The sequence below is a fragment of the Bombina bombina genome, chromosome 2 (genome assembly GCF_027579735.1).
Source record: "Bombina bombina isolate aBomBom1 chromosome 2, aBomBom1.pri, whole genome shotgun sequence".
Classification (NCBI taxonomy): domain Eukaryota; kingdom Metazoa; phylum Chordata; class Amphibia; order Anura; family Bombinatoridae; genus Bombina; species Bombina bombina.
This window is the reverse complement of record NC_069500.1, coordinates 1,268,344,155-1,268,357,779: the sequence shown is the minus strand read 5'-3', so window position 1 is coordinate 1,268,357,779 and position 13,625 is coordinate 1,268,344,155.

Here is a 13,625-nt window from a genome sequence, read left to right as displayed (position 1 = left end):
TAGCACTTATTGTTTTTTTCTGACCCTAGCTTATAGGTCAGTTTAGCTTGGGGGGTCTTTTAATGGAGAAGTTCACAGTGTGAGGTTAATAACAGTTGGGGGTTATAAAATAGTTTTTTTCGTGATAGGGTAGTGTTAGTTTTGGGGTTAATAGTGGTTCATATTTTTGCATTGGGGTTGTGGGAGTTTAGGGGTTAATAGCAATTAGGGTTTTTTACATTGGGTTATGGCATTTTAGGGCTTAATAGAGGTTATGGATTTTTGTGTTGGAGTTATGATTTAGGGGTTAATAGTTGTTAGGGGTTGCTAGCTGTAATTTGAGATCAGAGGTGGTTTTAGGGTTAATACGGTTAGGGGGCTTTAGCAGGTGGTAGGTGATGGTGACTGGGCAGTAGTCAGGGAAATAATGTTCATGTTCACTAGAAAACCCTAAATAATTCAGAAGATACCAGTATATAATGGATAGGGAAAACATATTGTATAATGTACGAACAGAAAATAAATGATACATCAGTTTTAAACACACTTTGAAAACGTTTTTAAAAAAATAATTTATTGAACAGAAAAGAACTTTGAATTGTTAAACAAATATAAAATTATTAATAATGGAAATGTATGATTATATTATAAAATACTGACAAGAACGTGGGCACAATTTTCATTATCTTTTGAAAGTTGAATTCATTTTGTTATAAATTATTTGTATTAAACATTTATTTTGTATTTTTTAATAAATATTTATGACTTATATTGTTAATATATAAACTAAACAAAACCAAATCTTAAAAAAGACAAAACAAAAGTAAAGAAAAAAATGTCAGTAATGACTACTAAAACTTTTTATAATCTGTTGTCTCTCAACCAGATAAATGACATAAATACTCAATACAAATTGGAGAGCTGCAACAGCAGATGACATACTAAACATGTGTTGACAGATAGGTCTGTAAATCTAACACTTTTACTGTTTTTACCTCAGTAAGATCATGAATTAAAGTCATAAAAATGAAAACCTTGAACTGCTTCCTATGTAAATTACATACAGAAGGCAGGAATGAAACATTAATACTTAACTTTGCAAGAAAGTGACAAAAAAAAAACAGCAGGGTGTATGGATATACTGAAGGGAGAAATTTATTTGCTGGAGAAAAGGAGAGTCATTTTTCTCACTACATTATATATAATAATTGTAGAGAACCAAAACATGTTTTTCCTCTCAGAAATATTTTTGTGTCTGCTTAATGCTGCATGTTTTGCATTTGCACTGTGGTTCATTATAGTTGAAAAATTATATGCTCTAATTTGTGATTATAATTAAAACTACCAACTCAGTAATGCTATTATTTTTTTGTCTAATATGGCCCTTTAAAGGGACATAAAACAGTATGAACTAACATAAGTTTCTAAATATATAATGCAGCCAAAGCTTATCTGCAAAACTGTTTCTTTTTTAACCCTTATTAACCCCTTTCATTCAGGCATAGTTTTGTTTGTAGTAAGCCTCCCCCTGGGCATTTCCATATATGGAAGGTGCTATCCAGGCTATAGTTATGGCAGGATGCACTCATGCATGCACATGCACAGTAGGGGGCACAGTCACATGACACTTGACTAAAGCAGTGCACAGTATAATGCTGAAGCTATCACAAAACATGTGACATTATCCCCATGGAAACGAGCAAGCCTCTTGGCAACAAACAATAGCAGTATCAGATTTTCCTTCTCAACCCCCCTTAAGTAATTATCCTCACATACTCACTTTGTTATATGATAGCACAAGGTTTGCAGTAAGACACTGATAAGGGAGGTGGAGTAAGCTACACTTGGCAACCCTAAACTAAGTAATTTTGCAGATTTTTGGAAATTGTATTAAAAAACTTATAAGCTTTTTTTTTTTCTTTACTTTTTTTCCCACTTTTTTTTTCCACACACTGTTTTATCTCAGTTAACACTTTATAATATGCACATAACTCGAAATGTTTTATGGCACTTTAAAGAATGTTTTTATCCAGATGAAGTCATACTGATTAGATGCAGTGGTGCCATACAATTTGTTTTGCCAATACAAAGATATTGTGGCGGCCACAATATATCATCCTTGGTATTATTGTGGACACAGCATCCCTTGTATCCCATAAAGGGGGGCTGTAGTGCATACAAGGGATTATTCCTTACCATAATGTGCCACTGACCTGTTTTGAGATGAGTGATAGGCATTATTATTATGATTATCAGGTATTTGTAGAGCGCAAACAGATTCCGCAGCACTGTAAACATAGTCGGTATACAGGATAGCTTTTGTAGGGATCAAGTGGGTAGAGGGCCCTGCCGAGAGTTTCACTGTTGTAGTCGGCTCTTATGAAGGCAATCTGCAAACAGCTGAGCTCATAGGCTTACATTCTAAGGGGTTCAAGGGGAAAGCAATGGAGTTAGGAAAGGTTAGTGTTGGTTTTATGCATCCCTGAATAGTAGAGTTTTTAGGGAGCGCTTAAAGCTGTTAAAACTAGGGGAGAGTCTTGTGGAGCGAGGCAGGGAGTTCCACAAGATGGGGGCCAATCTGGAGAAGTCCTGTAAACGGGAATGTGAGGAAGTAACAAGAGAGGAGGAGATCCTGAACTGAAGGGGACGGGAGGGAGAGTATCTGGAGACAAGTTCTGAAATGTAGGGGGGAGCAGTACAGTTGAGGGCTTTGTATGTCAGAGTGGGGATTTTGTGTTTAATCCTAGAGGCAAGAGGAAGCCAGTGAAGGTATTGGCAGAGAGGTGCAGCAGATGAAGAGCGATGAGTAAGGAAGATGAGCCTGGCAGAGGCATTCATAATGGATTGTAAAGGAGCTATGTGGCAGCTAGGTAGACCAGAGAGGATGGAGTTGCAATAGTCGAGGCAGGAAAGGGTGAGAGAGTGGATTAACATCTTAGTTCTATCTTGCGTAAGGAAATGTCTAATTTTAGAGATGTTTTTAAGTTGCAAGCGGCAGGCTTTAGCCAAGGACTGAATATGAGGAGTGAAGGAAAGATCTGAGTCAAGTGTGACCCCAAGACATCGGGCATGTGCGGTAGAGGTAATGATGGAATTATCAACAGTTATAGAAAATTTGAGGGTGGAGACATTGAAAGAAGGGGGAAAAATAAGGAGTTCAGTTTTGGAGAGATTTAGCTTAAAGGGACACTGTACCCAAATGTTTTCTTTTTTGATGCAGATAGAGCATGCAATTTTAAGCAACTTTTTAATTTACTTCTATTATCAATTTTTCTTCGTTCTCTTGATATCTTTATTTGAAAAAGAAGGCATCTAAGCTGAGGAGCCAGCAAATTTGTGGTTCAGAACCATGGACAGCAATTGTTTATTGGTGCTGCCCAATCAGCAAGGACAACCCAGGTTCTTCACCAAAATGGGCCGGCATCTAAACTTAAATTCTTGCTTTTCAAATAAACATACCAAGAGAATGAAGAAAATTTTATAATATGAGTACATTAGAAAGTTGCTTCAAATTGCATGCTCTATCTGAATCACAAAAGAAAAAATGTGGGTACAGTGTCCCTTTAAGGTAGTGAGAGGACATCCAAGATGAGATATGAGAAAGACAGTTAGTGACACGGGTTAGTAAGGAAGGAGGTAGATTTGGGTGTCATCGGAATACAAATGATATTGAAACCCATGGGACTTTTTTAAGGAACCTAATGATGACGTGTAGTTTGAAAAGAGAAGGTGGACCGAGGACAGAGCCTTGAGGTACCCTAACAGAAAGTGGTAATGGGGCAGAGGATGCTCCGGAGAAGGATACACTAAATGTACGTTAGTCAGATAGGAAGAGAACCAATAGAGAGCTGTGTCACAGATGCCAAAGGATTGGAGGGTTTGGAGCAGAAGAGGGTGGTCAACAGTGTCAAAGGCTGCAGACAGGTCAAGAAGGATAAGCAGAGAGAAGTGGCCTTTGGATTTTGCTGTAAGTAGGTCGTTGGTAACCTTGACAATTGCTGTCTCTGTAGAGTGATGGGGACGAAATCCAGATTACAGTGGGTTAAGAAGAGTGTTTAATGTAAAGACATGGGATAGACGTGCGTATACTAGCTTTTCGAGGAGCTTTGAGGCAAGAGGGAGTAGGGAAATAGGGCGGTAGTTGGATGGGGAGGTTGGATCGAGGTAAGGTTTTTTTGAGGATAGGTGTGACCAGTGCATATTTTAGAGATGAGGGAAATATACCAGTGCTGAGGGAGAGGTTGAAAATGTGTGAGAGCATGGGGGTGAGGGTAGAAGAGAGGGAGGGGAGTAGCTGTGAGGGGATGGGGTCTAGGGGACAGGTAGTGAGGTGGGAGGACAGTACAGAAACCTTGTCCTCGTTAACAGGGGCAAAAGAGCTGCATTTTTGGATATTTGGGTTTTGGATGATTGTGAGATTTTGAGGGGTGGGAGATTGGTAATATGTTTAGAGCTGATTTCACTTCTGATGGAGTCAATTTTGTTATTAAAGTGGCTGGCAAAATCTTGAGCTGAGAGAGAAGTTGTATTAGGAGGTGGGGGTGAGCGGAGAAGAGTATTGAACGTGGAGAACAGACGTTTTGGGTTAGAGGAAAGAGATGAGATTAGAGAAGTATTGTTGCTTATAAAGATTAAGGGCAGAATAGTAGGAGTTCAGGATGAACTTGTAGTGAAGAAAGTCAGCTGAACTCCGAGATTTCCTCCAGTGTCGCTCAGCAGTACGGGAACATCTGCGTAGGTACTGTGTCAGAGGAGTATGCCAGGTCTAAGGATGAGAGTGTTGTTTCTGAGCTATGGTTGGAGGGGCCAGATTGTCAATGACTGATGTAAGGGTGGAGTTATACTGGCAGATAGATTGGTCAGGGCAGGAAAAGGAGGTGATGGATGAGAGGAGAGGTTTGAGAGAGCTAGCGAGCTGTTGCAGATCTAATGACTTAGTGCTTCTGTGAAGTTTGGTGTGAGGGGTAGAGGGAGGGGGAGTTGTAGGTAGGGAAGTGATGTTGCAAGTTAGGAGATGATGGTCAGAGAGAGGAAAAGGGGAGTTCGTGAAATTTGAGATAGTGCATCGATAGGTGAAAATCAGATCAAGGGAATGACCATCTTTGTGAGGGGGAGAGTCAGTCCATTGTGACAGGCTGAAAGAGGAAGTGAGTTAAAGAAGTTGTTTTGCAGAGGAGGCAGTGGGATTGTCAAGAGGGATGTTGAAGTCGCCAAGAATGAGGGCAGGGGTGTCTGAGGAAAGTAAATAAGGAAGCCAGGCAGCAAAGTGATCTAAAAATTTAGTTGGGGATTCAGGGGGGTGGTATATGACTGCAACACGTATAGAGAGGGGAGAGAATAAACAAATCAGGTGTGCTTCAAATGAAGAAAATATGAGTGAAGAGAAGGGCTGTAGTTGTTGAAAGGTGCAACGAGAGGAAAGTAAAATACCAACACCACCTCCTTGCCTATTGCCAGACCTAGGAGTGTGGCTGAAATGGAGACCCCCATGTGACAGTGCAGCAGTGGATGCTGTGTCTGAAGCAGAGAGCCAGGTTTCTGTAAGAGCCAGAAGGTTAAGAGAGTGGGAGATAAAGAGATCATGGATAGAAGTGAGCTTGTTGCAAGCAGAGCGAGAGTTCCAGAGTGCACAAGTGAAGGGGGAGGTGGTTTTAAATGTAAGAGGAATGTGATTAAGGTTACCAGAGTTTTGTTTATGAAGTCTATTGAAAGGCACACAAGGATGTGTGTGAAAGGCTAGGAGGTTGTGGGGGACCAGGATTAGGGGAGATGTCGCCAGCAGCTAATATGAGCAAGAGGGAGAGTGACATGAGATGAGAAGCAGATTTGCAGTAATGAGACTGTTTTTGGGCTGAAGTGCAGGGGGGAGAGTGTTTAGGAATAGGTAAAGTTCATGAGTACAAAACCAAAAGTAAGGTGAGTATAAGAGAGATGGGCTAATGAACAGTACAGGTGGAGAGGGAGAAGGAGTAAGTGAGCAATGTAGTTTGTTATAGAGACAAGAGGTAGCAAAAAGGAGTATTCAGATATTGAGCATTATTATGAAAGTGGGAACCAAGTAAACACATAAGACACAGTATTACAGCAGCACTTGCAAAAGGATACAATTAGATACATAAAACACAGTATTACAAGAGTACTTGCCTTGTGTCTTGCCCCTTGCCCAATCCTTGTTCAATTCTTGCATAATTCTTAAATTAGTGCCTCACTTCTAAAATGTTCACTTTAGAAATGTGAACATATACTATTGTTAAAATGTATACTGCCCAGGCAATGCACCTCCCAAACTAATGTGAAATATATACAGGCAGGGCAGTCAGCTGAGTCCACTAAATTTAGTTGATTGCTAATCAAAGACAATTTGAAAGGCCAATTGGAATGTTAGATTTTGGTCTGGTCAGGGTGAGATGAGTTAAGTAAACAGAAAATAAAATTTGGAGGAGGTTGAATCAATGGCATAAGACAACTTATACATTTAATTCAACATTATTGTTCAACATGATATCATAGCTTTATATTTAAGGTAAGTCCAATGTGTACTGGCACCAAGGTAACCCCCACCACTGGGGTTGCAAATTTTTGCAGGTGTGCAAACTAACAGACCAGCACCAATAGTCTGTAAAGATAATGTCCAAAGTTGCATAGCAGCACCACCAATTTAATATAAAAGAGTTACTTTATTAAGCCAGCATAAAACAGACAACATTTCGGATTTACATCCTTAATCGTGTCCAAAATGTAAATCCGAAACGTTGTCTGTTTTATACTGGCTTAATAAACTAACTCTTTTATATTAAATGGGTGGTGCTGCTATACTACTTTGGACAATAGCTTTATATTTAAGATCTCAATAATCAGCACGCCATATATTTGCTGCTGGTATTCTGTGAATTATGCAGGCTGAGGTTACTATTTTAGAATTCAGTGTTCTCTGTCTTGGCATCCCCAACTTGTATATAGAGTGCCTCACACCGCAGCCTACATCTTGTATTTTCCATTTAGTTGGCCATTCCATGTTATATGATCTCTCTGAGGTGAATTGCTGTGCCGCTACCGCCAAAGGTGGAAGATGCTAGAGGAATAGAGTTAACCCTTCCCAAGCCTATCTCCAGAGAAGAGTGTTTTCTATTTGTTCTATAGGGATATATACAGGAAAAGAGATTCTGTTGGTGGCTGCAATAAAAAGAGTAATTACATTTGTTTTTATTTTTCTTATTTCCAGAAACATTATTTGTGTGCATATCAAATATGAGGCCCCCTGAGGCCACATACTATTTGTGCTTGCCAATCTCTATTTCTTTCATATGGCATGGAGAGTCCACGACTTCAACTACTGGCCAGCAGGAGGAGGCAAAGAGCTACCCAGCAGAGCTGTTAAGTGTATCTTTCCTTACCCATAACCCCCAGTCATTCTTTGCCTCTGTGATTGGGAGGATGGCGAAGATGAGTGTCTGAGAACATTTAATCCTTTAATGGGTACTTTTCCCTGCAAGCAAGGATTGGGGTCTAGCTGTGTCCACGTCAATCTCTTTAGTAAGAGTAGTGGTGGTTTTTAGCAGTTAGATGCCGGCGAGGTAGTCTTTGTTTTACCTTTGCTACCCCTTTGCAGAAAGACAGGGTTGGTTACTCTGTTCTTTCTTTTCCTACAGGTCCCTGACAGGGAGTGGCATGCCTGTCACACCTAAGTAGCTGTTGTCTGCCCTGCAACTGAATCCACAGGTAAGTGCCTTTGCCTTCTAGGTACTGAAGGACAACACTTTAGAGGTTAACCCTCAAGTGGATCTATTTTGGGACATAGTCTATCCTTTTTTTTATTGAGGGTACATTAATGTGCAGTTTGCAGGCACTTTGTATGTTTTCTGTGACTGAGAGAAACTTAAGGGGTTAATGAAAAGCTATTCTTTGAATGTTCCTTTATTTGACACTGGCTGAAGGGTTATTAAGGGTTTTTAATATTTCTTCCTTCTTTATACAGCACTGATACGGGTTAAGGGATTTAAAATACTTTTTTCCCATTTTACTTTTGGTTTGAGCGGTTAGAAACGCGTGCTTGTAATTCCTGTGGCGCAGTTCGTTTTTCTCAAGCCCACTCACGTGACTCTCCGCTCTTCCGTGTTCTTGTGAAGAGCGGAGCTTAGTTAGTCTTGGAGTTTCGACTTGTGGCTAGTGATTTGATGATCGGATCATCTGCCAGGAGGAGAGGAACTCTGATCAGCTGGAGAGTCTCGCTTCCTATTACTAGTGGTGTTTTCTTTCATGTAATTAGCAAGAGTCCATGAGCTAGTGACGTATGGGATATACATTCCTACCAGGAGGGGCAAAGTTTCCCAAACCTCAAAATGCCTATAAATACACCCCTCACCACACCCACAATTCAGTTTTTACAAACTTTGCCTCCTATGGAGGTGGTGAAGTAAGTTTGTGCTAGATTCTACGTTGATATGCGCTCCGCAGCAAGTTGGAGCCCGGTTTTCCTCTCAGCGTGCAGTGAATGTCAGAGGGATGTGAGGAGAGTATTGCCTATTTGAATGCAGTGATCTCCTTCTACGGGGTCTATTTCATAGGTTCTATGTTATCGGTCGTAGAGATTCATCTCTTACCTCCCTTTTCAGATCGACGATATACTCTTATTTATATACCATTACCTCTGCTGATTTTCGTTTCAGTACTGGTTTGGCTTTCTACAAACGTGTAGATGAGTGTCCTGGGGTAAGTAAATCTTATTTTCTGTGACACTCTAAGCTATGGTTGGGCACTTTATTTATAAAGTTCTAAATATATGTATTCAAACATTTATTTGCCTTTACTCAGAATGTTCAACATTCCTTATTTTCAGACAGTCAGTTTCATATTTGGGATAATGCGTTTGAATCAATCATTTTTTCTTACCTTAAAAATTTGACTTTTTTTCCCTGTGGGCTGTTAGGCTCGCGGGGGCTGAAAATGCTTCATTTTATTGCGTCATTCTTGGCGCGGACTTTTTTGCCGCAAAAAATCTTTTCTGTTTCCGGCGTCATACGTGTCGCCGGAAGTTGCGTCATTTTTTGACGTCCTTTTGCGCCAAAAATGTCGGCGTTCCGGATGTGGCATCATTTTTGGCGCCAAAAAGCATTTAGGCGCCAAACAATGTGGGCGTATTATTTGGCGCCAAAAAATATGGGCGTCGCTTTTGTCTCCACATTATTTCAGTCTGATTTTTTCTTTGCTTCTGGTTACTAGAAGCTTGTTTATTGGCATTTTTTCCCATTCCTGAAACTGTCATTTAAGGAATTTGATCAATTTTGCTTTATATGTTGTTTTTTCTCTTACATATTGCAAGATGTCTCACGTTGCATCTGAGTCAGAAGATACTTCAGGAAAATCGCTGTCTAGTGCTGGAACTACCAAAGCTAAGTGTATCTGCTGTAAACTTTTGGTAGCTATTCCTCCGGCTGTTGTTTGTATTAATTGTCATGACAAACTTGTTAAAGCAGATAATATTTCCTTTAGTAATGTACCATTGCCTGTTGCAGTTCCCTCAACATCTAAGGTGCAGAATGTTCCTGATAACATAAGAGATTTTGTTTCTGAATCCATCAAGAAGGCTATGTCTGTTATTTCTCCTTCTAGGAAACATAAAAAATCTTTTAAAACTTCTCTCTCTACAGATGAATTTTTAAATGAACATCATCATTCTGATTCTGATGACTCTTCTGGTTCAGAGGATTCTGTCTCAGAGATTGATGCTGATAAATCTTCATATTTATTTAAAATGGAATTTATTCGTTCTTTACTTAAAGAAGTACTAATTGCTTTAGAAATAGAGGATTCTGGTCCTCTTGATACTAATTCTAAACATTTAGATAAGGTTTTTAAATCTCCTGTGGTTATTCCAGAAGTTTTTCCTGTTCCTAATGCTATTTCTGAAGTAATTTCCAGAGAATGGGATAAATTGGGTAATTCATTTACTCCTTCTAAACGTTTTAAGCAATTATATCCTGTGCCGTCTGACAGATTAGAATTTTGGGACAAAATCCCTAAAGTTGATGGGGCTATTTCTACCCTTGCTAAACGTGCTACTATTCCTACGTCAGATGGTACTTCGTTTAAAGATCCTTTAGATAGGAAAATTGAATCCTTTCTAAGAAAAGCTTATCTGTGTTCAGGTAATCTTCTTAGACCTGCTATATCTTTGGCTGATGTTGCTGCAGCTTCAACTTTTTGGTTGGAGACTTTAGCGCAACAAGTAACAGATCATGATTCTCATAATATTATTATTCTTCTTCAGCATGCTAATAATTTTATCTGTGATGCCATTTTTGATATTATCAGAGTTGATGTCAGGTTTATGTCTCTAGCTATTTTAGCTAGAAGAGCTTTATGGCTTAAAACTTGGAATGCTGATATGGCTTCTAAATCAACTCTACTTTCCATTTCTTTCCAGGGTAACAAATTATTTGGTTCTCAGTTGGATTCCATTATCTCAACTGTTACTGGTGGGAAAGGAACTTTTTTACCACAGGATAAAAAATCTAAGGGTAAAAACAGGGCTAATAATCGTTTTCGTTCCTTTCATTTCAACAAAGAACAAAAGCCTGATCCTTCATCCTCAGGAGCAGTTTCAGTTTGGAAACCATCTCCAGTCTGGAATAAATCCAAGCCTTCTAGAAAGGCAAAGCCTGCTTCTAAGTCCACATGAAGGTGCGGCCCTCATTCCAGCTCAGCTGGTAGGGGGCAGGTTACGTTTTTTCAAAGAAATTTGGATCAATTCTGTTCACAATCTTTGGATTCAGAACATTGTTTCAGAAGGGTACAGAATTGGTTTCAAGATGAGACCTCCTGCAAAGAGATTTTTTCTTTCCCGTGTCCCAGTAAATCCAGTGAAAGCTCAAGCATTTCTGAATTGTGTTTCAGATCTAGAGTTGGCTGGAGTAATTATGCCAGTTCCAGTTCTGGAACAGGGGATGGGGTTTTATTCAAATCTCTTCATTGTACCAAAGAAGGAGAATTCCTTCAGACCAGTTCTGGATCTAAAAATATTGAATCGTTATGTAAGGATACCAACGTTCAAAATGGTAACTGTAAGGACTATCTTGCCTTTTGTTCAGCAAGGGCATTATATGTCCACAATAGATTTACAGGATGCTTACCTGCATATTCTGATTCATCCAGATCATTATCAGTTCCTGATATTCTCTTTTCTGAACAAGCATTACCAGTTTGTGGCTCTGCCGTTTGGCCTAGCCACAGCTCCAAGAATTTTTACAAAAGTTCTCGGTGCCCTTCTGTCTGTAATCAGAGAACAGGGTATTGTGGTATTTCCTTATTTGGACGATATCTTGGTACTTGCTCAGTCTTTACATTTAGCAGAATCTCATACGAATCGACTTGTGTTGTTTCTTCAAGATCATGGTTGGAGGATCAATTTACCAAAAAGTTCATTGATTCCTCAGACAAGGGTAACTTTTCTGGGTTTCCAGATAGATTCAGTGTCCATGACTCTGTCTTTAACAGACAAGAGACGTCTAAAATTGATTTCAGCTTGTCGAAACCTTCAGTCACAATCATTCCCTTCGGTAGCCTTATGCATGGAAATTCTAGGTCTTATGACTGCTGCATCGGACGCGATCCCCTTTGCTCGTTTTCACATGCGACCTCTTCAGCTCTGTATGCTGAATCAATGGTGCAGGGATTACACAAAGATATCTCAATTAATATCTTTAAAACCGATTGTACGACACTCTCTAACGTGGTGGACAGATCACCATCGTTTAATTCAGGGGGCTTCTTTTGTGCTTCCGACCTGGACTGTAATTTCAACAGATGCAAGTCTCACAGGTTGGGGAGCTGTGTGGGGATCTCTGACGGCACAAGGAGTTTGGGAATCTCAGGAGGTGAGATTACCGATCAATATTTTGGAACTCCGTGCAATTTTCAGAGCTCTTCAGTCTTGGCCTCTTCTGAAGAGAGAATCGTTCATTTGTTTTCAGACAGACAATGTCACAACTGTGGCATACATCAATCATCAAGGAGGGACTCACAGTCCTCTGGCTATGAAAGAAGTATCTCGAATTCTGGTTTGGGCGGAATCCAGCTCCTGTCTAATCTCTGCGGTTCATATCCCAGGTATAGACAATTGGGAAGCGGATTATCTTAGTCGCCAAACGTTACATCCGGGCGAATGGTCTCTTCACCCAGAGGTATTTCTTCAGATTGTTCAAATGTGGGGACTTCCAGAAATAGATCTGATGGCCTCTCATCTAAACAAGAAACTTCCCAGGTATCTGTCCAGATCCAGGGATCCTCAAGCGGAAGCAGTGGATGCATTGTCACTTCCTTGGAAGTATCATCCTGCCTATATATTTCCGCCTCTAGTTCTTCTTCCAAGAGTAATCTCCAAGATTCTGAAGGAATGCTCGTTTGTTCTGCTGGTAGCTCCGGCATGGCCTCACAGGTTTTGGTATGCGGATCTTGTCCGGATGGCCTCTTGCCATCCGTGGACTCTTCCGCTACGACCAGACCTTCTGTCGCAAGGTCCTTTTTTCCATCAGGATCTCAAATCCTTAAATTTAAAGGTATGGAGATTGAACGCTTGATTCTTAGTCAAAGAGGTTTCTCTGACTCTGTGATTAATACTATGTTAAAAAAAAATGACAAAAAACGAAAGGGTTAACTGCGCAAAAAAGGAAACTATTAAACCTGTGATGATAAAGAGGAAACTCCCAACCTCAATTGCTAAAGTGATTTGGAAAGAATATATATGGACTCTGAAAAGAGACCACAAAATTCAAAAAACACAGGCACTAAAACAGCTTAAAATAGGCAATAAAAACGTGATTTTTAAACCATACAGTGCAGTATATATATGCGTGCAAATAACGACACCCAGTGCGGACTGAAACAACAAAAGATGTGTGAACAACAAAAGTGTATAAAATATGTTTAATTACATAAGTGAAATGAAAATATTAAAATATTTATACATATAAAGGCGCTGATCAGGCGCAATATTGAAGTGTAGCATACATATTAGCAATAATGTGATACAAAAAATAATAATAGAACAACGTGAAAGGTTTAGTTTTTCCCAGTATGTGATTCGATGCGATGATTTTTCCAAATGGCCCAGACTTTGAAGAAAGGTTTATGTCTTCAATGGGAGCTGGAACGAGATGAGGAAGACCAATAAATGACAGAAAAGGCAACAAAATAAGGTTTTCACTTATTTTGTTGCCTTTTCTGTCGTTTATTGGTCTTCCTCATCTGGAAGACTTATATTTATAAGTCTGGAAGACTTATATTTCTTGGTGTCTTTCTCATCATTTTTCTTGGCATTCTTTTAGAATTCCAAGAATTTTACAGTTTCTTCAGGATGGTTTAGATAAAGGTTTGTCCGCAAGTTCCTTGAAAGGACAAATCTCTGCTCTTTCTGTTCTTTTTCACAGAAAGATTTCTAATCTTCCTGATATTCATTGTTTTGTACAAGCTTTGGTTCGTATAAAACCTGTCATTAAGTCAATTTCTCCTCCTTGGAGTTTGAATTTGGTTCTAGGGGCTCTTCAAGCTCCTCCGTTTGAACCTATGCATTCATTGGACATTAAATTACTTTCTTGGAAAGTTTTGTTCCTTTTGGCAATCTCTTCTGCCAGAAGAGTTTCTGAATTATC